Below are 19,183 nucleotides of genomic sequence, written 5' to 3' on the forward strand. Positions count from 1 at the left end.
GAAAACTTTTGAGTAAGTGGAGAATGCACCCGGGTTTTGATTGGGAAAAAGGAACAACGAAAAGACATTCTTCTTCCCTGAATTAGTACGTGGATCTGGCAAAACCCCAATAAGAATCGCAATGGAAACTTTTGGTAATTTGAAAAGACAACTCTGAAATGAGTCTGAAAGAATGGCAACCTCAAAATAGCTGAAGTCTTCTTAAGAACCTGAGAAACGATTTGCTTTAACAATATTCAATCATATTTTAAAGGTACACCGGTTGTACAGCATGATGTTGGCTCCTGGACCAGCCGGCATCAATAGCACATAACTGATAACTGTAAAACCAACTTGACTATGGGTATAAAAGCAACATGAGATAGAAGGAAGCATTACAAATGAATAGGAAAGGGTCAGATCAACAACTGGTGTTGAGGAAATGGGCTACTTGGGAGATAATCATTGTAGATCTTAACCTTTTTCTAAAGGAAATTTCAGGTCATTCTAGCATTAGACAAAAGAAGCCCCATAACGATAGAGGAAAACATAAGTGGACATTTAACTTAGTATGGGGGCGGGGCGCCTGGGTGGCTCAGTCGGTTGAGCATCCGACTTCGGCTCAGGTCATGATCTCGAGGTCCGTGAGCTCGATCGAGTCCCGCATTGGGCTCTGCGTTGACAGCTCAGAGCCTGGAGTTTGCTTCGGATTCTGTGTCTCCTTCTCTCTCTGCCCCTCTCCTGCTCACACACTCTCTCTCTCTCTTTCAAAAATAAATAAACATTAAAAAAAACCCTTAAATTAGTGTGGGGGTGACACCTATTTAAGCTTAGAAACAATTGGAGAAATGACTCAAGCAATTGCCTACCCCAAACTCCACCTATATATTAAAAAAGAAAGTACAAAAATAAAAAAAGGAAATGACAAACTGAGAAAAATATTTGGAAAAACAGATATGGCAAAAGGTTAATGGCCTTAGTATACAAAGAGCTTTCAGAAAGCCTAAAAAAAAAAAAAAAAAAAAAAATAGGCCTAACATCCCAGTAGAAAAATTGGCGAAGAACATTCACAAAATAAGACATACAAAGGGCTAACGTATGAAAAAATGTTTAATTTTACTATTGGGCAAAGAAATGCATAATAAGACAAGATTCCATTTTTTTTTACCTGTCCAATTGTTAAGATTGCTGCTGCTGCTGAGGGCAGTTGCAGAAATGTTAGTGACCATGTGACGAAATGGGAACATAAATTGGCAGCAATCTGTGTGGAAGAATTTCAACAGTTTTCGTAGTTTTGACTCACCGGTGTTATTTCTCGCAATCTATTGGAAGGAAACCGTGGAGACAGTATCAGAATATTCATCACGATATTATTTATCAGATCTGAATATTAGAAATAATTACGACGCATGGCAACAAAGCCTTGATAAAATAGTGTGTATTTCTGTTGGAGAATACATTAAAAAAATTTTTTTTACATTTATTTATTTTTGAGAGACAGAGAGAGACAGAGCACAAGTGGGGGAGGGGCAGAGAGAGGGAGAGACACAGAACTCGAAGCAGGCTCCAGGCTCTGAGCTGTCAGCACAGAGCCCGATGCGGGGCTCGAACCCACAAACTGCGAGATCATGACGTGAGCCGAAGTGGGACGCTCAACCGACTGAGCCACCCGGGTGCCCCAGGAGAATACATTTTTAAAGGCATATATCAAAAAGTATTTAATAATACGGGAATATGCTTACCATGGAATGTTAAAGCTGTGTGTGTGTGTGTGTGTGTGTGCGCGCGCGCGCACGTGTGTGTGTGTGTGTGTGTGTGTGTAGCGAATCTCAGGTTTCTACTCCTCTGTATGCGGTGTGGGGAAGAGGCAGGAGTGACACGGTCTGTTACTGGATTTCCTGCCCTCAGTCCTCCCACCTATAAAATGGGATCACAATGCTTGCCTCTCGGGGCCCTGTGAGGATGAAGGAAGTACCCCATGCAAACGTGATGTAAGTTCTAATTCTTCATGCACCCGTATCTTCTCTCTCCAGGGAGGCTGAATTTTCCTAAGAGTACGAATCAAGCGGCTCCTCTACCTGTAAAACGGGGAATTCGCCTGGTGTGCATTGGGATCTAAAGGTAAGCTTTAAAATTCTTTTTTTTTTTTAAGCTTATTTATTTATTTTGAGAGAGAGAGAGAGCATGCAAGTGTGAGCAGGGTGGGTGGGGACGGAGAGACGAGGGAGAGAGAATCGCAAGCAGGCCCCACACTGCCAGTGCGGAGGCCGACTCGGGTCTCGAACCTGCAGACCGTGAGATCAAGAGCTGAGCTGAAATCAAGAGTCAGCTGCTTAACCGACCGAGCCGCCCAGGCGCCCCAAACTTGAAAGTTCTGAGATGGTTGAGTTCCAACCTTGATTCACCCTCATGCTCCTTGTGTGACCTTAGGTAACTCACCATCCACGTCTGGGCTTCAGCCACTTAGGACCCGCTGAGGGAATAGCTATGGTCCCCTCGAAAGCTGTCATGAGGGCACCATTCTCTTTGCACAGGTAAAAGTCACAGTCATCTAGTCTGTATGGGTCAAGGCCGGGCTCCCAGGGCCTTCCGGCAAGGCTACTGCCCCTACACAGACGGGTTACCTGATGGAAGGACTTGATGATACTGACACGTGATGGCAGGTGTTTTCATCTGTTTCATTCACTCTGTGTCCCCCGTGCCCAGAACAGGGTCTGGTGCCTAGTGCGTGCTCAACGCCTATTGACTGAATGGAGAATGAATGGGGAGAGGATGGGTGGGCAATCCTGAAACACGGGCTGGGTGGCTGACTTGAGCGGGGGTCCTCAGGACCTCCTCCATGGGCTGCGGAGCCATCAGGGAGGGAGGTGAAGGTAAAAGGTAAAAGGTGAAGGAAGAGAATATGTGGGAGGCTGCGGCTTGCGGCTCCTGCTGTGTGCCCACTGGACAGGTCCGGGTGGTGTTCCCGGGGCCCGGAACCTGGCTCTGTGCTGCGTGTTTTACCTGTATTATTTAATTTGAGCTTCCCTTAAATCCTGGGAGGATAGTATTATGACCTCCATGTTATACACAAGGCAATGACCTCAGGGAGGGAGGGAAACGGGCCCGAAGGTCCCACAGCTTTTCGGTGGAGGAGGCGGGATTTGAACCCGGGTCTGTCTGGTTCTCAAACCCTTGACCTTGGAGCTACACTCTACAAGTGTTTCTCTCCCTGACCTTCTCTCGGTACAAAGAAAAGAGTCCACTTTTGCTGTGTGTGCATCTTGGGAGGTATCCCAGCGCTGCCCCTAAATCACCTCTGGATATGAGTGTTGTTCTGGGAATGGCCGGCCGGCCGGTGATGGATCCCCACCGTCCATCACGCCCCCGCGGCGCTCTGACATGCGGTGCTGGAGTGCAATCAGAGCGATGGTGTCCTGATCTATGGGGGACGTACATCATCCCAGGGCTGCTACCTTGACATAGCACCTTAGCTTGCTGTCAGCGGGACGGCCCCTTAATGTATTTCTGTAATATATCACCCGCCGAAGGTGGCCAAGGAGGCCCGCGGACGCCAGTCAGGTAGGGCCCTTTCCATGAGTCTCCCTGAGTTAGTTCTTGGTCTCTTAAGATTCACGTGTGCTGGTTTGTGTGAGCACAGAGAGAGCAGAAGGGGAGGACGGGCAGGAGCAGAGAGCCGCTGAAAGGCGAGAACAGAGATGGGGGTGAGGCGGGAGGGTGCAGGCAGCAGAGAGGAGAGAGGACAACGGAGGAGGGGGAGAACCCAGGGAGGGAAAGGAGTGGGGAAGGGTGGCGGTGGACGGCTGGGGTATCCAGGTGCAGGAGAGTCAGGAAGCTTGGCAGTTGGGCACAGATGTCATCGTGAGGAACATTTGTATTTGGCCTCCTGGGTGCCTTGTTCCCCTGGGGAGAGGAGGGGCTGAAAGAGGGGGTATGAGTGTTAGAAGGACATGGGTCCAGGACTAGAAACTTCTCCTTCACAGAGAGCAAAGGGGGCTGTGTGGTTTACCAGCCCCTTTCTCATTCTGCTTCCATTGCTCCAGAGGTCACCTTGGTGGGAAGGATCCCCCCCCACCGTGCTGCATCTTGGACCCCAGAATGCCATGTTCACTACCCGCTGGACAGCTTTATTCGGACAGCTGAACAGCGCCACATGCTCAGAGGATCCCACCCTGTGGTCATCCGTCCACTCCTGGTCTCCCCCCTTATTGCTGTCCAAGGTCTCTCCGGTCTCCAGTGCCTGAGATCTCACGGTCATTGTCCCCTCCAAGGGCCCCACATTCGGTTCTGTCAATTCTTTTCCGTTTCTGTCGCCTTCATTCTAGCCCACGTTAGGTGACTCTTGGGCCAATCAAATATTTACTGAGAACATACTCTGTGCCAGGGTGACAGCTTGGACAGGCACTTGAGCTCTTCCCTCATCAACATATTCTGCACATCACTACCCAACTGGCCTGCCTAAAGCACTCTTTGGTCGCTTTTTAATCCCTAACATTTTTTAAAGTTTAAAAAATTTTTTAAATGCTTACTTACTTTTGAGAGAGAGAGAGAAAGAGAGAGTGAGAGTGGAGGAGATGCAGAGAGAGAAGAAGACACAGAATTGGAAGCAGACTCCCGGCTCTGTGCTGACAGCTCAGAGCCCGACATGGGGCTCGAACTCACAGACCGCATGATCATGACCTGAGCTGAAGTCGGATGCTTAACTGACTGAGCCACCCAGGCGCCCCTAAAATTTTTACATTTTGTTTATTTATTTTTGAGAGAGAGACAGAGAGAGTGAGAGGGGGAGGGACAGAGAGAGAGGGAGAGAGAGAATCCCAAGCAGGCTCTGAGCCGTCAGCACGGAGCCCCACGTGGGGCTTGAACTCACAAACTGTGAGATCATGACCTGAGCCGAAACAGAGTCAGACGCTTAACTGACTGAGCCACCCAGGGGCCCTATTTACTTATTTTTGAGGGAGAGAGAGAGAGAGAGAGAGAGCGAGAGCAAATGAGTAGGGGGAGGGGCAGAGAAAAAGGGAGAGAGTATCCCAAGCAGGCTCTGTCAGCACAGAGTCTGATACGGGGCTTGAATCCATGAACTGTGAGATCATGACCTGAGCCCAAACCAAATGTCGGATGCTTAACTGACTCAGCCACACCCAGGCACCCCTTTCCCTAATATTTCAAAGAAAGGGCTCCCCACTGCCGACTGGATGTCTATGTGCCGCCCTAATGGACCGTAAACAGGTGAATGGGAGCGTGATTTGCAGGTGGGTGGGTGTGAGGGTCTAGTCCAGCCTGGAGGGGTGTTGCCCATATTGTCCATGGCTCCTCGACTGAAGGAGAAAGAAACGTGAAGAGCGTGTAACTCTAGTAGAAGGTCGAGCCCCACAGGGTCCTGTCTCACCGTGCCGTCACATTACAAATACAGCCTAGAAAACAAAAATAAAACGGACTTCAATCTTTACCGGATCTCTTACAGGGCATTAAAGGAGAGCCACTTTATGAGTCTCCTTAAAATCCTGTTGTGTCTCCATCCATCCTCGTAGCCCTGTAGCGGCTCCATGGCCTCTCCCCATCTAAACACATTTCGCGGTGTTCCATCGACACTCTTCTTCAACACCAGGCTTTTCTGTGTCTCTCTCCTTCATCCCGCTCCTTCCTTCTGCCCCTTAATGTTGTAGGGCAACTTAATCCTCTTGGACTTCTTACATTCTTTTTGCTCCGTGCATTATCTAGATTCTGTAAATATCCCGGAGAATCTAGAGGCTACTCCAGCAAGCCTATGGGCGACCAGCTGCTCCAACACCAGCTCTCGAAAAGGCTACCGTTACTGCATCGAACTGCTTTTGCTTTCTTATCAAAATCGGTTGCGCATAGCCGTGTGGGTCTGTTTCTGGATTCTCTGATCTGTTCTATGGATCTGTGTGGCTCTCCCTCCACCATAACTATTCAGTGTTGATTACAGTGGCCATATACATCTGAAGTCTGATTCCTTCCACTTTATTCTTTTTAAAAAACTGCCTCAGCTACTCTTGTGGGGTTTTTTTGTTTTTTTTGGTCTTTCCCTATAAATTTTAGAATAATGTTGTCTACAAAAAATCTTGCCGTGATTTCGAATTAGGAATTATGTTAAATCTGTAATCAGTTTGGAAGAATTGGCGATATTTCTATGGTGAGCCTTCCTGTTCATGAATACCGTATGTTTCTCCATTTATTTAGATCTTTGATTGCTTTCACTCACAGTGTACAGCTTTTTCAGCACATAACTCCCGTGTATGTTTTATTATGTTTGCACTCCAAGTATCCCATTTTGGGAGAGCAACTGTAAGTGGTATTGTTTTTCTAATTCTGGTGTCTATGTGTTCATTGCCAGTACATAGACGTATAATAGTTTTTGTATATTTATCTTGTATCCTGTGACACTAGGGCACTGATTAGCTCTGGAAGGTTTTCTTGTGTGTTGGTTTTATAGAGTCCTCGAGACTTTCTATGTAAACAATCATGTTGTTTGCACAGAGAGGCAGTTTTTATTTGTCTGCTTTTTATTTCCTTTTTCTTGTGTTATTGCACTGGCTAAAACTTTCAGAGCTGTGTCGAATAAGAGTGGTGAGCACAGATAACCTTGCCTGTTCTCAGTCTTACAGGGAAAGGATTCAATCTTTCACCATTAGGTATGTTAACCAAAGGTGTTTTGTAAATGCTTTTCATCAAACTGAGGAAGTTACCGTTCTATTCTTATTTTTCACTGTTGTTGAATTTCATCAAATCCTTTTTCTGCATCAAATTATATGATCATGTAACTTTTCTTATTCATCTGTTAATAAGGTTGATTACATTGATTCACTTTCAAATACTGAACCAGTGTGCACTCTGGAATAAACCACATTTGATCATGGTGTATAATTCCTTTTACTTGTTGCTGAATTCTGTTTGACTAATATTTTGTTTGCGATGTTTACATCTGTATTCATAAGGGGTAATTGTATCTTTGTCTATTTTGGTATTTTGGAAGTGTTTCATAAAAGAATCGGGAAGTTCCCTCCTCTTTCTTTTTTTTTTTTTTTCTGGAAGAAATTGTGTAGAATTCGTGTCACTTCTTCTTTGAACATTTACTAAAATTCTCCTGTAAACCCATCTGGGTCTGGAGATTTCTTTTTTGGAATTTTTAAAATCATGAATTCAGTTTTCTCAAATAATTACAGATTGTAGGACTATTCAAATGATCTATTAAATATTGAGTGAATTATGGTAGTTTGTATTGTTAAAGGCATTAGCCCATTTCATCTAAGTTGTCAAATTTATGTGTGTAGACTTGTCGTGTTCCTTACTATGCTTTTGATGTCTGCAGGGTCTGTAGTGATATCCTTTTTTTCATTTCTGATATTGGTGATTTATGTTTTTTTCTCTCTTTTTCTTCTTTGTAAGCTTTTCTAGAAATTTGTCAATTCTATTGATCTTTTTAAAGAACCACCTCCGTGTTTCATCAATTTTCTCCATTTTTCTGTTTTCATTTTCATCAGGTTTACTCCTATCTTTCTTGTTTCCTTTGTTCTGCTTTGGGTTTATTTTGCTCTTCTTTCTTGAGGTTCTAAGGCGGGAGCTTAGATGAGTGATTTGAAATTTTTCCTCTTTTCTAATGTGTGCACTTAGTGCTATAAATTTCCCTTTTCAGCATGGCATTAGCTGTGTTCCACGAATCGTGATACATTCTATTTTCATTTTCATTCAGTTCACCGTGCTTTTAAATTTCCCTTGAGACTTCCTCTTTGACCCATGGGTTGGTTTAAAGTGTTTGGAGATCTTTCTGTTACTAATTTCTCATTTGATTCCATTGTGGTTGGAGAACACACTCTGTCCGATTTCAATTGTTTTTCGACTTGAGGATTGTTCTATACCCTGGGAAATCGTCTGTTTTAGTATTGGTGTATGTTCTGTGGGCACTTGAAAATAGTGTATAATTTACTATTGTTGGGTGGAATGTTCTATAAAAGTTGATGAGAACCTGATGGTTGATGTGGTGAGTTCTTTTATATCCTTGCTTATTTTCTGTCTAGTTGTGTAAAAATTGTTGAGAGGGATATTTAAACCTCTAATTATCATTGTGGAGATGACTATTTCTCCTTTTAGTTCTAGCAGCTTCTGCTTCCCATATTTTGCATCATTGTCGCTTGATGAAGTCACATTTAGGATTTCCAGGTCTTCTTGGTGGATTGATTCTTTTATCATTATACAATGTCCCTCTCTGTCTCTGGTAATTTTCTTTACTCTGAAGCCTGCTTTAACTGACTGCTCATATATCTATTCTTGCTTTCCTTTGATTAATGTTTGCATAATTATCTTTTTCCTTTCTGTTGCTTTCAACCTGCCTACACCACATTTGGAGTGAATGTGTTGTAGCCACGTTTGGTCGGGTGATAATTCTTAGTTCACTCTGCTAATCGTTGTCCTTTAACTGATGTACCCAGACCATTTGCATTTAATTGAATTATCGCTCTGTCAAAGTTTAAGTTTGTAATTTAGCCTTTTGTCTTCTGTTTCTGGTCTCTGTTTTTTGTTTCTCTGTTCACCTTTTATTGCCTTTCTGTGGGCTACTTTAACATTTTTTGCAAAGAAAAGGGAGCAGGCACCGGGGCTGAGGGACCCCTACCCTACCTGGCCCTGTCCCTAATGTTTGTCAAACCAAACCCTGCCGAGCTCTATTCCCAATATGTGCATAGTGAGTAGTGATTTGCTTCTGTGTCCCCTGGGTGAGTGGCAGACAGAACCCTGAGTCTTCTGAGTTTCATTTCAGCTCTTAATCTGTGACATCACTTCAGGCACCGGGCAAGCTGGCCTGCAGGAGGTGATCCAGAGGACCTTCAAATCCTGTCGATAAAGAGCAAGCGAAGACTTCAGTCAGGAGGGGCTTGACCTGAAGACACAGGGGACAAGAGAATGCTTTTCCCTGAGTCCAGCAGAAAGGCATTCGGGAAGGGTTGTGTTCTGGCTGAGGAGGCTTCAAATCCGGGGTGTGGGCAAACGAGAAGAACTCGAACTGTTTCGTTACTAAGCCCTGTGTTCCATTTGACCAGTCGGGACAAAACAGTACAGCTCATCACTTGGAAGACAAAGAGTGGGAAGTCGGAGGATCTGTGTCTGCTCTGTGGCCAGCTAACAAGGGGGCATAGTGAGTCTCGTCTAAGTCATATGGGGAAAGGATGCTGGGGAACTGCAATGGCCTTTTCTGGAACAAAAAGGAGGCGAAGGTGGGGTTTCCTTAACCCTCGCTGCTTTCCAGGATCACAGATGTAGGAAACATTCGACGTTGTCCGTCCCATCCTAGAAATTGAGTTGGATCCTTGGGAAACCTGGAACAATCCCAGTGTTTCTCCATGAGGACAATCGCGGCTCTCGGCAGAGCGGGGTCCCCACGTGAGCTGCTCTCAGCGGGGCGGAAGGTCCCCCCTGAGCTCGGTGGGCAGGGCCAGGGCTGGGCCAGGGGTTTTCCCAGCAGGCGGCAGGGTTCCTGGGTGGGTGGCTGCTCCTAGCTCTGGGCTTAGCTTCCCTCCTTCCCCCTCCCCTCCCCTCCCTACTCCTGGCCACCCCCTTCCCTGCCTGCCACACAGCTGTTTTGCCAACACTGCTGCCTGATTATCTTTCAAGTGGCTTCTTGGAGCAGATGTTCTGGCTCCTTCCTGCATCGAAAACAAACAGGCGCTGTGTTGTCATTTGCTCTCCTGGGGAAAATCCCTCTGCTGCTGTAGATTCTTCTTGAGAGGTTCAGGGACTTGTGTGAAGTCTCTCCCGGCTGCTCCTTGCCAAGAATTTGCCTCCAGATGGATGACGGGGGCTCCTCAGGTCTTCCGAGGTGTGTGTGGCCCCTCACGGGCGTGGGCTGGAAGAGTGCATTCATAACAGAATCAAATTCTGACCTGGGGGAAAGCGAGGGTGGGCCTCACTCGGTCACTGCCTTCCACTATCATTTAACCTTTTGAAAAACATAAACATCTCACCCACTTTGATTCTGAAAGACTCCCCCCCGCCCCCCCCCCGCCAGGGGTTTCTCCCCAGTTGGAACATCTCTGTTTTGTTTCCAGAAGCCTCACCAACAAGGAAATGTTGTTGGCTTGCTTTTTGAGGCTTGCGTTATGAAAGCACTGGGTTTTCAGTTTCTGTTGTATGAATATGAAAGTTGAATGTGTCTTTCCAAAGGTGCCCATGTCATCACCCTACCCTATTGAGAATCGGGGCTCTGGGTCCACCGGGCAGCTGCTGGGAGAGTGGCTGGGATGCCCTGTGGGAGGCCAGGAAGGTCCTCTGGCCACAAAGTGGCTGCCTTCCCAACCTGCCGTGTGCGGGGAAATTGTAGCCTTAGCAATTCGCTCCTGGAGGCGAGGCCTGGGGACACAGGTGGCTGTGCGTCCTTTAACACCTCTGTCAGTGGCTACAGCCTGGGAACTGCTCTGGGAGAAGAGGAGAGAGGTTGGGGGTGGGGGGCATGCCTAGGGAAGGAGATGGGGCATCAAGGTGGTTCCTCGGGGGTGGGAGAGGGATAACAGATCTTGCTGTCATCCATTCCGCTCCCCCACTTTGCTGTCAAAGTGTCCTCCTCTGGCCCGCTCAGTTCCTGCCCTGTTCCACCCTGGCTGGGCCCGGCATGGCCTGGAGGGGTGTGTGTGGCCCCATCTCACGTGCACGTCCTGTGCTCCCCCTGCGTGACCGAGTCGGGCTCCATGGACCCCCTGGGCCTGACACTGCCTCCTCTCTCGGCCTCCGAGACACCCATTCTCTCCCGATTTTCCTCCTGTTTCTCCGGCTGCTCCTTTTCTGTTGCCTTTGCTGGGCTTCTGCCTGACGTGCAAATGCCCGCGTTTCTCCGTGGCAGACGCTCCGCCCTCTGTTGTCTCCCTAGGCCAGTGTCTCGCATAAGCTAGCAGCATGCAAACACTCCGGGGTGGTTGCCAAACGTGAGGACTTCTGAGCCCCACCCCTAGAGATCCGTCTGTGTGGCCCGGGGGCCCGGAGATTTGTACGTTCAACAAGCGCCCTGAGGGATGCTGATGCCGGTAATCCACGGAGCGCACTTCGATGAAGTTCTGCGTCGCACTATTGCATGTATGATTTTATCTAATCCCAAGGCATTGCACGGCATTTATATGCTGACACCTCCTCAATTGATATCTCCAGCTCGGATCCTCCTCGGAGCTCCAGGCCTGTATTTCCACATCTACTTGTCATCTTTATTTGGACGCGACCCAAGCCTCTGAACCTTAGGATTCCCGCAAGGAAACGTGATTTTTCCTTCCCAGAACATCTCTCCTGCACTTCATCTCAGGAAGCAGAAGGACCAAACCGGGAGCCCCAGGGCTTCCTTGTGATTCCCCTTTCTGCCAGACCCATGTCCCAGACGTCAGCAACTCCTGCATCCGTGTTTGCCTTCAGAATATTTGGCCAGCCGGCCGCGTCTCTCCCGCTCTGGTGCCACTGTCCCTCTGTGCCAAGCCACCATCACCACTGCGTGGACGACCATGGTAGATGCCCTAATCCGTTCCTCTACACCAGCCAAGGAGGAAGTATGAAACATACCACAGATCCTGTGGCTCCCTTGCGAGGTTTCTTGTTATACTTAGGATGAAATCCAAACTGCCCTTCCCACTCTGGCCCTGTGCCATCGACCCCTGCCTGTCTCTCCCCTGCCTCTCCCATCACCCTATGCCTGTCACCCTGATCTCTGTTCACACCGAACGCTCAGTTCCCGGAACAGGCCAAACACTTTCCGGTCTCAGGGCCTCCGTACATACTGTTCCCTCTGCCCAGAATGCTTTTCCTTGGTTCTTCAAATGTCTCTGTCTCCTCCTCATTTTGAGGTCTCCGTTTTCCTGACCTCCTCCTTATTAATATTATTGCTTTCATATTAATGTTATTCTTCAGCATGGCCACCTGCCCTTTCTTTTCATGGTGTTTCGTGGAAGCTCGTGATTTGTAATTATGTATTTATTACTGCTTACTTATGTCTCTTTTTTTGGGTCCTTTTCTCCAGACAGTGTGTTCTGTGAGGGTAGGGACCACGTCTACTTGTTACCTAGCATAGATCAACCCTCGATAAATATGTGTTAAATGAACGGAATAAACTTTATTTCATCCAGTTAACATAACATTTGGCTATAGCCCTGTTACTGGCTACTGTGCTCTAGTCTGTCCAGACCTATTTGAGTCTGTTCCATTCCGTTTTAGGCTGGTGAACACTATTCTCTCCTGTCCTATTCTTTTCTACCTTGTTCCAATCTGTCCTGACCTAGTCTGTTCCATCCTGGCTGATTCTGTTCCAACCTGTCCTGGTCTAGTTCAATGTGTTTTGTCTGCTTCCTCTTTTTATTCTGTTCCATGCTCTTCTAGTCTATTCTGGTTTGTTTTTTTTTTTTCTTCCCCTTTCTACTTCTTTCTATCCATACCATAGTACTCTTCCTGGTTCTATTCTATTACATTCTGTTCCAGTTCATTCCATGTGCTCCATTCTGAGAGATTTATTCTCATTTTGCCCCAGTGCTTTCCTTAAGAGTTTGGAATATCTGCTCCGTGCTCTGTCTTTTGGTAAGGATCTGTGAGATTACAGGAGAAGGAAATGCCACCCTGGGCGTGAGGTATCCCCTCTGGAGGGTGAGTAAGTGGTGGTGACGAAAGAGATTGTCACATGGATCTAAGATGACCTATGACAGAGAGGGTTGAGAATAGAGGATGACAATATAACAGAAGGACAGTATGGGTCTAAGTGCTGATGACAAACTGAGGACACCAGCCTGAGAAATTTAAGAGGGAGCCTAGGGTTAGGGCAGGCAGGAGGTAGTGAGGAAGGTAAATTAGTCCCCTGCTGTCTGGCTTGTTGCTTTGAGGTGTTTAAACACGGGCACTCTGGGATTTGCAGGTGTCTGTTGGGACACCATCTGGCCTCGTGACATCAGGAGAGGCAATGTGGGCCAGTAGAATGAGAATCCTTGGGTGAGTTGCTTATCTCTCCTGAGCCTCAGTTTCCACATCTGTAAAATGGGGATAATAACGCCTACCTTGAGTTTTGTGAGGAGACAGAGCTTAGGCCCCTGCCTAAGAGGGTTGGACGGGCATTGTTGGATCCCAGTAAATGTTCACTTCTGTCTCTCATCCTGCCCCGTCTATTGACTAGTCTAGTCTGATTTTACTGGGTTAGCTGTGAGCCTCAGTTTTCCCGACAATGAAATGGAGATAGTATGAAACAAGCGTGAAGTATTGGAGAGGCATCGGAGAGTTCATGTTGTTGCTTTGAGCTTGAAGAGACTATCTGCGCCACGAATATTCGCTGACGGAACGGTTGATTGTAGCTTCCCTACAACCACCGCACTAACGCCACAGGGCTGGGAACACAGGAGGTGCTTAATAATATCCATTGACTTGAAGCAAATGTCAGAGAAGCTGAAAAAGTGGCAGGTGGGTTACAGCCTTTCCAGTGTGCACCAGACAGGTGGATGCTGGGGCTGAGCTGATGAAATTTACACCAGACTTCCAAATATATTCAGAATCAGGGAATTAGGAGACAACGGAGGAGGCTGCCAAAAAGAATTTATCTCGGAAGTGGAGCTTGGGGAATAGCACTAATATTTTCGGAAATTGAAACTCCAACCATGAAATTGCCTATCATTTATCATACATGGTCTCTCAAAGGGGAAACGGAAAAGCATTTAGTCTTATTGCTTTTTAAACACATGATTGCTGAGCACAGCCATCCAGGCTGCGGTTTTAAGAGATGATGTGTCTGAGAGGGCCCTGCCAGCGCGTCCCTCCAACCCGATGCAAGGCCGCTCTCTGCAGACCGTCCTCTGTCAAGCGCCCCAGGCCACACACAGTAAGGGTCCCACCCAGGCCTGGCCTGGGCAGCTGGGTGCAGTGCGAATTCTGGAACGTGTGGGAACCCCCAGATCTTCTCAGATCTTCCCTGGCCCCTTCTCAATGCCCAGCGGCCATCTCGCTGTGAAAGGCTCTAATCGTTTTAGTTTCAAGTTTCCCTTTGAAAGGGTTCCACCTACCTGCTGCCTATCGTCAAGCTTCTCTGTCTCCCTAACCTACTTTGTGGGGGGGGGGGGGGAGCGGAGCCTGTCTACATGCAACTGACTTCTGGTCCTCTTGGCGTGAGATGTTCACAGCATGTAGCAGCTTCCCATGCTCCTGCCCAACCTCCCGGCCTCCCCTGCTTGGTGTAGGGTCTCCCCGTTGCCTCGATAGCTACAATCGGCTTCAAGGCCCAGAAACGCCATCACCCACGTGTATCAGTGGTTTACCAGTGCCGTTCTGCTATCGTGTGGCTCATCATAGCGGATATCCTAGCCAGGGGCAGGTCCTGACTATCCAGGTAGGCGACCCGTGGCAGCAGGAAGCCACGAAGGAGACTTTCTGGAGCACCTTTGCCTAGGGGCTCCTCTGTTTCTATGTGGACTGGTATCTATGTGGGATGGTGGGGGGGGGGGAGAGAAAATGGGGTAGGCACAGGCAAAAGCCCTCTCCAGCCCCCCTTTTGCTCCCAATAACCTCGCGAGGGAGACGGGGCGGCCCTGAGAAATTTTTGTGACCATTTACAGCTGGGGGTCCTGAGGCTGCAAGAAGGTGTGTAAGTTGTCCACGACCGCAACGCCAGAAGTGCTGACGTGAGACTCTGACCCAAGGCTTCTGATGTCCAGCACTGTGTTCCTTCTCCTGAGCGGAGAAGTACCCTGGGGCAGTGGCGTAGGCTGACAGAAAGTCAGAGGGCATGAGTTCTTGCTCCCGCGCTGAGAACTCCAGACTTGGGTGGGCCCTGGGGAAATGGGGGTGATCACGAGGCAGCATTTCCTGCCCTCCATGACCCCCCTGACCATTGCACTCCTGCCCGTGGCTTTGGACACCCTCTCTGTGCTGGTGATGCTCGGACCCCCACCTGCACCGAGCGGACCTCTCCACCGAGCTGGGCAGCAAATTACCAGCTACCTCCTGAGGCCCCTCCCCCTGGAGATCCTATAGCCACTACTAAGTCCTGTCTTGGGAATCTTCACATCTAGACCTTATGAACTTCATTCCCACCGGAGAGGCTTTTCTCGAATGAAGTCTTATTGGTGTTCTTCTCACGTTTCTTCAAGACTCACCGCTGGAAATGGTCGGGTAACGAATATGTCTCCGGACATCGTCAGCATTCGTCATTGCCTTTTATGCTATCGATGGCTCTCGTAAGGCTCTCTGAGGCAGATGCCTGCTACGATCCAGTCCTGGCCAGGGATGGGGGCGGGCGGACTTGAAATCTCTTGTGGTAGTCATTTTTTCTGTGGACTAAACATCAAGACTCAAAAGTTTCCCTTTATGCCTTGGTTACCAGGAAGCTCAGAACATAATGAAATGCTCACTCCTAGTCATTTTATGAGCCCACACTGTCATATACGTTTTTCTCCTCCTTGTGCGTTTTTTTTTTTTTATTGTGGTAAAATATACACAACATAAAACTTGCCATTTTAACCATTTTTTTTAACTTTTATTTATTTTTGAGACAGAGAGAGACAGAGCATGAATGGGGGGAGGGTCAGAGACAGGGAGACACAGAATCTGAAACAGGCTCCAGGCTCTGAGCTGTCAGCACAGAGCCCGACACGGGGCTTGAACTCACGGACCGCGAGATCACGACCTGAGCCGAAGTCGGCCGCTCAACCGACTGAGCCACCCCGTTTTAACCATTTTTAAGCGTGCAGTTTAGTGGCGGAGTTTGGTACACTCATTGTGTGCAACCATCCGTCTCTAGAACTCTTTTCATCTTCCCCAGCCGAAACTCTGTCGCCATTAAACACCAGCTCCCCGCTCCCCCCACCCCTGGCTCCGGCCACCCTACTCTCTGTCTCTATGAATTTGACCAGTCGTGGTACCTCGTGTGAGTGGAATCAGACACCATTTGCTCTCTAGCGACTGACTTTGTTTCACTTAGCGTGATGCCTTCCAGATTCTTCTGCGTTGCAGCACGTGTCAGAATAGCCTTCCTTTTAAGGGCTGGATAAAATTCCACTGTAGGTGCGTACCGCATGTCGTTTCTCCCTTCATCTGTCGGCGGCCGCTTGTGTTGTTTCTGTTTTTCGGGGGCCGTTGTGAACAGTGCTGTATGGACTTGGATGTACAGATATCTATTCAAGTCCCAGCTTTCAATTATTGTTTTTTTTTTTTAGTTTTTTTTTAATGTTTATTTATTTTTGAGAGAGAGTGCGAGCAGGGGAGGAGCAGAGGGAGAAGGAGGCACAGAATGTGAAGCAGGCTCCGGCCTCCGAGCTGTCAGCACGGAGCCTGAAGCGGGGCTCGAACCCATGCACTGTGCGATCATGACCTGAGCCGGAGTCGGATGCTTAACGGACTGAGCCCCCCAGGCGCCCCAACCAGCTTTCGATTCTTTTGTGTATGTATCTGCACAGGAATTTTAGTTTCCTATTTTAACAGCTTGCTGGCTATACAAGAGGCAAGTATACCTAACTTGTTTTGACCAGCACAGGACATCTGCCCCAGTTCTAGGTCCTTTACGCTGTATCTTTTTTTTTTTTTTTTTCAACGTTTATTTATTTTTGGGACAGAGAGAGACAGAGCATGAACGGGGGAGGGGCAGAGAGAGAGGGAGACAGAGAATCGGAAACAGGCTCCAGGCTCTGAGCCATCAGCCCAGAGCCTGACGCAGGGCTCGAACCCACGGACTGCGAGATCGTGACCTGGCTGAAGTCGGACGCTTAACCGACTGTGCCACCCAGGCGCCCCTACGCTGTATCTTTTGATTTATTGTGTTCATTGTACTTTATAGTTGAGAAGTTTCTCCTTTCTGGAAGAAGGAGGTGTAACAATGATAACAAAACATGTAACTAACGAACTGAGCGGACTCCATATTCCTCAGGCCAGAGCATTGTGACTCCCTCCATGTCCCCAATTCGATGGGAATGCTTTGGGCGAAGGTCACCAGGCCCTCCCCACCCCCCCCCCCACCCCCAGACAGCCAAACCCATGAAGGCCAGACCTGTTGCTGCTACTGACCTCATGACCCCCAGTCCTTCCTGAACCTTCTTCCTTGGCGTCTGGGATACCACTCTCTCCTGGTTTTCCCTGATTCCTTTCCTCATCTGCCTCTTTGTAGGTCCTTTCCCTCTGCTGACCTTCAAAGGTCGGCAGTCTCCATGGCTCTGTCCTGGAGCCACTGTTCTTTTCCCTCAACGTGACCTTTCCAGGTGACTCCCCGACCTTCACGCCATTGTGGTCACTGCCTCTCCTGGCAGATGGTTCCCCAATTTCTACCTCTAGTCCCGGGCCCCATCCTGAGCATCACACTTGAGTATCCAGCTACCCATCTAGTGCATTTCTCCCCAGAATGCTCCACAGTGACCTTAAACTCAACATGTCCAATGTGGAGTTCATTACAGCCCACCCCACCCACGGCCCCATCTACCCAGCTACCTAAGTCACCACTTAGCTGTTCCACCTTATCCACCTGCCTCGCCACTCTTCCCTCCTTGGTATTTCTAAGGCTGGCCTTTCTTCTCTCTTCTTTCCAAGATCAGGCCTCACCCCTCTTGCCTGGAGTATCAGAGCTGGCCCGGGACAGGTCCTCTCCTCTAGTCTCGCCCTATTCAGATTCATCTCCCACAGCTGCCAGATGGGCTTATCTCACACACACAGCTGGCTGTGCCACTTCTGTACCCAGAACCCTCCGGGGTCTCCCTGGTACCGAGGGCGTAAGGTCTGAGCTTGGCACCTAAACCTCCGCAGTCTGACCCTTTGCTCCCCTCCAGCTGGCCTCACCTCTGTGTGGTCCACCCTTTCCTTGAACGTGCACTGAGCACCTACCTCATGCTGGCAGTGAGGCCCAGGTGATGGCGGGGCTGAGGGTAAGGTGCCCCCAGCCGGTGGAGGAGAGAGATGGTCACCAGTCCAGGGTCACCCGGTGCAGTCAGTTTCGTGATGGGAAAGCACTAGTGATAAGGAGCACGTGGCGGGTATTGGGGAGCATTCCAGACCGAGGGAAATCTGTACGTGACCCTGGACATGCTTTGCTGTTAGCCCTGACAATGATTCTCCACTCCTCCTCTGTCTCCCCAGTCTGGCTAACTCAGGCCTTCCTGATTTCTCACCCGGACCCTCCCGTGACCTCCTAACTGGTCTCCTCTCTTGGCCTCCAGCCCACCCCACCCAGTGCCACCAGAACATCCTTTCCAAGACACAAATCTGAAGACTGCTCCAGGAAATGGCCAACTTTGATTGAGCCCGAGGCCCATCACAGTTAGGGTCTTTTCTGTGCCCCCCGAGCTGTCCTTCCTCCTGCTCTAGGCCGCTAGCCACATTCCACTGCCCATCCCTTCCCAGCCGGGGGGGCACTCAGGCGGGGGTCTAGCTGTGGGCCCCGAATGCCCAGTGAGAAAAGGAGGCAGGAGCCGCAGACCATTCTTTAGCACGTTCTGCAGTGAAGGGGAGCCGGAAAACCAGAATGGGAGCCGGGGAGAGGCGTGGCGGTGAATGGAGCTTGGTGTTCATCATAGGAGATTCTAGGGCATGCGCATCCTGCTGGGGGTGACCCGGTGGACAGGGACAAGGTGGGGTGCGGAAAGAGGGGACACCCAGGTCTTGGAGCAGGCGAGGGAGGTGGGATCCTGGCCCCAGGTGGAACAGGTGGCCTTGGGCAGAGCAGTGGCCTTCGTCCGCTCATCGGGAGGGAGGAAGGAGAGAGCCGGTGTCAATTTCCCGATGGGACGATGAGGGAGTTCTCTCTGACTGCTGCTATCTTCAGAGCAAAGCATGAGGCCACCGAGGGTGGGAGTGGCGAGGGGCACGTGGAGAGGAGAAAGGATAAGACATTTGTTTGGGAGAACGGGGTCGTACTCGCCAAGGTGGTTGTGCCACGGTAGTGACTGAGACTTGAGGCCATGAGGAAAGGCCATTTGCTTTCTCTCCGGCCGTGTTCGGCGTGGGCACAGGCATCATGCAGGTGCATGGATGGACGGAGCTGAGGCTGGGCATGGCTTCGAAGTGTAAAGAAGGAAGAGAGGAGAAGGATTTGTGAAGGGTGGACAGGAGGGCAGCAGATGGGCATTGGTCCTGGGACGGCGGTGGTTGGTGGCCTGGGGGCCCCGTGAGGCTGGGGGGAGTGGGATCTGGAAGGTTAGCCAGTGGCAGGTGGTGACCAGGTGGGGTGCTTGAGGCGGAGATTGTGTAGATGGTAAGGTCAGGGTGTGATGCC

The 19,183-nt window shown here is 49.2% G+C and overlaps 1 long non-coding RNA gene across 1 annotated transcript in view; it reads left to right on the forward strand.

The window, feature by feature from the left end:
- The first annotated feature begins 2,008 nt into the window (after window positions 1-2,008).
- Window positions 2,009-19,183, forward strand: part of LOC147580304 (uncharacterized) — a 53,823-nt gene continuing 36,648 nt past the window's right edge. Inside the window, exon 1 of the long non-coding RNA XR_015251915.1 lies at window positions 2,009-2,100. This is a non-coding gene — a long non-coding RNA (uncharacterized LOC147580304). The remainder of the gene's footprint in view (window positions 2,101-19,183) is intronic.

Source organism: Puma concolor, chromosome B3 (genome assembly GCF_028749965.1).
Source record: "Puma concolor isolate L17-30 chromosome B3, mPumCon1.1.hap2, whole genome shotgun sequence".
Lineage (NCBI taxonomy): Eukaryota > Metazoa > Chordata > Mammalia > Carnivora > Felidae > Puma > Puma concolor.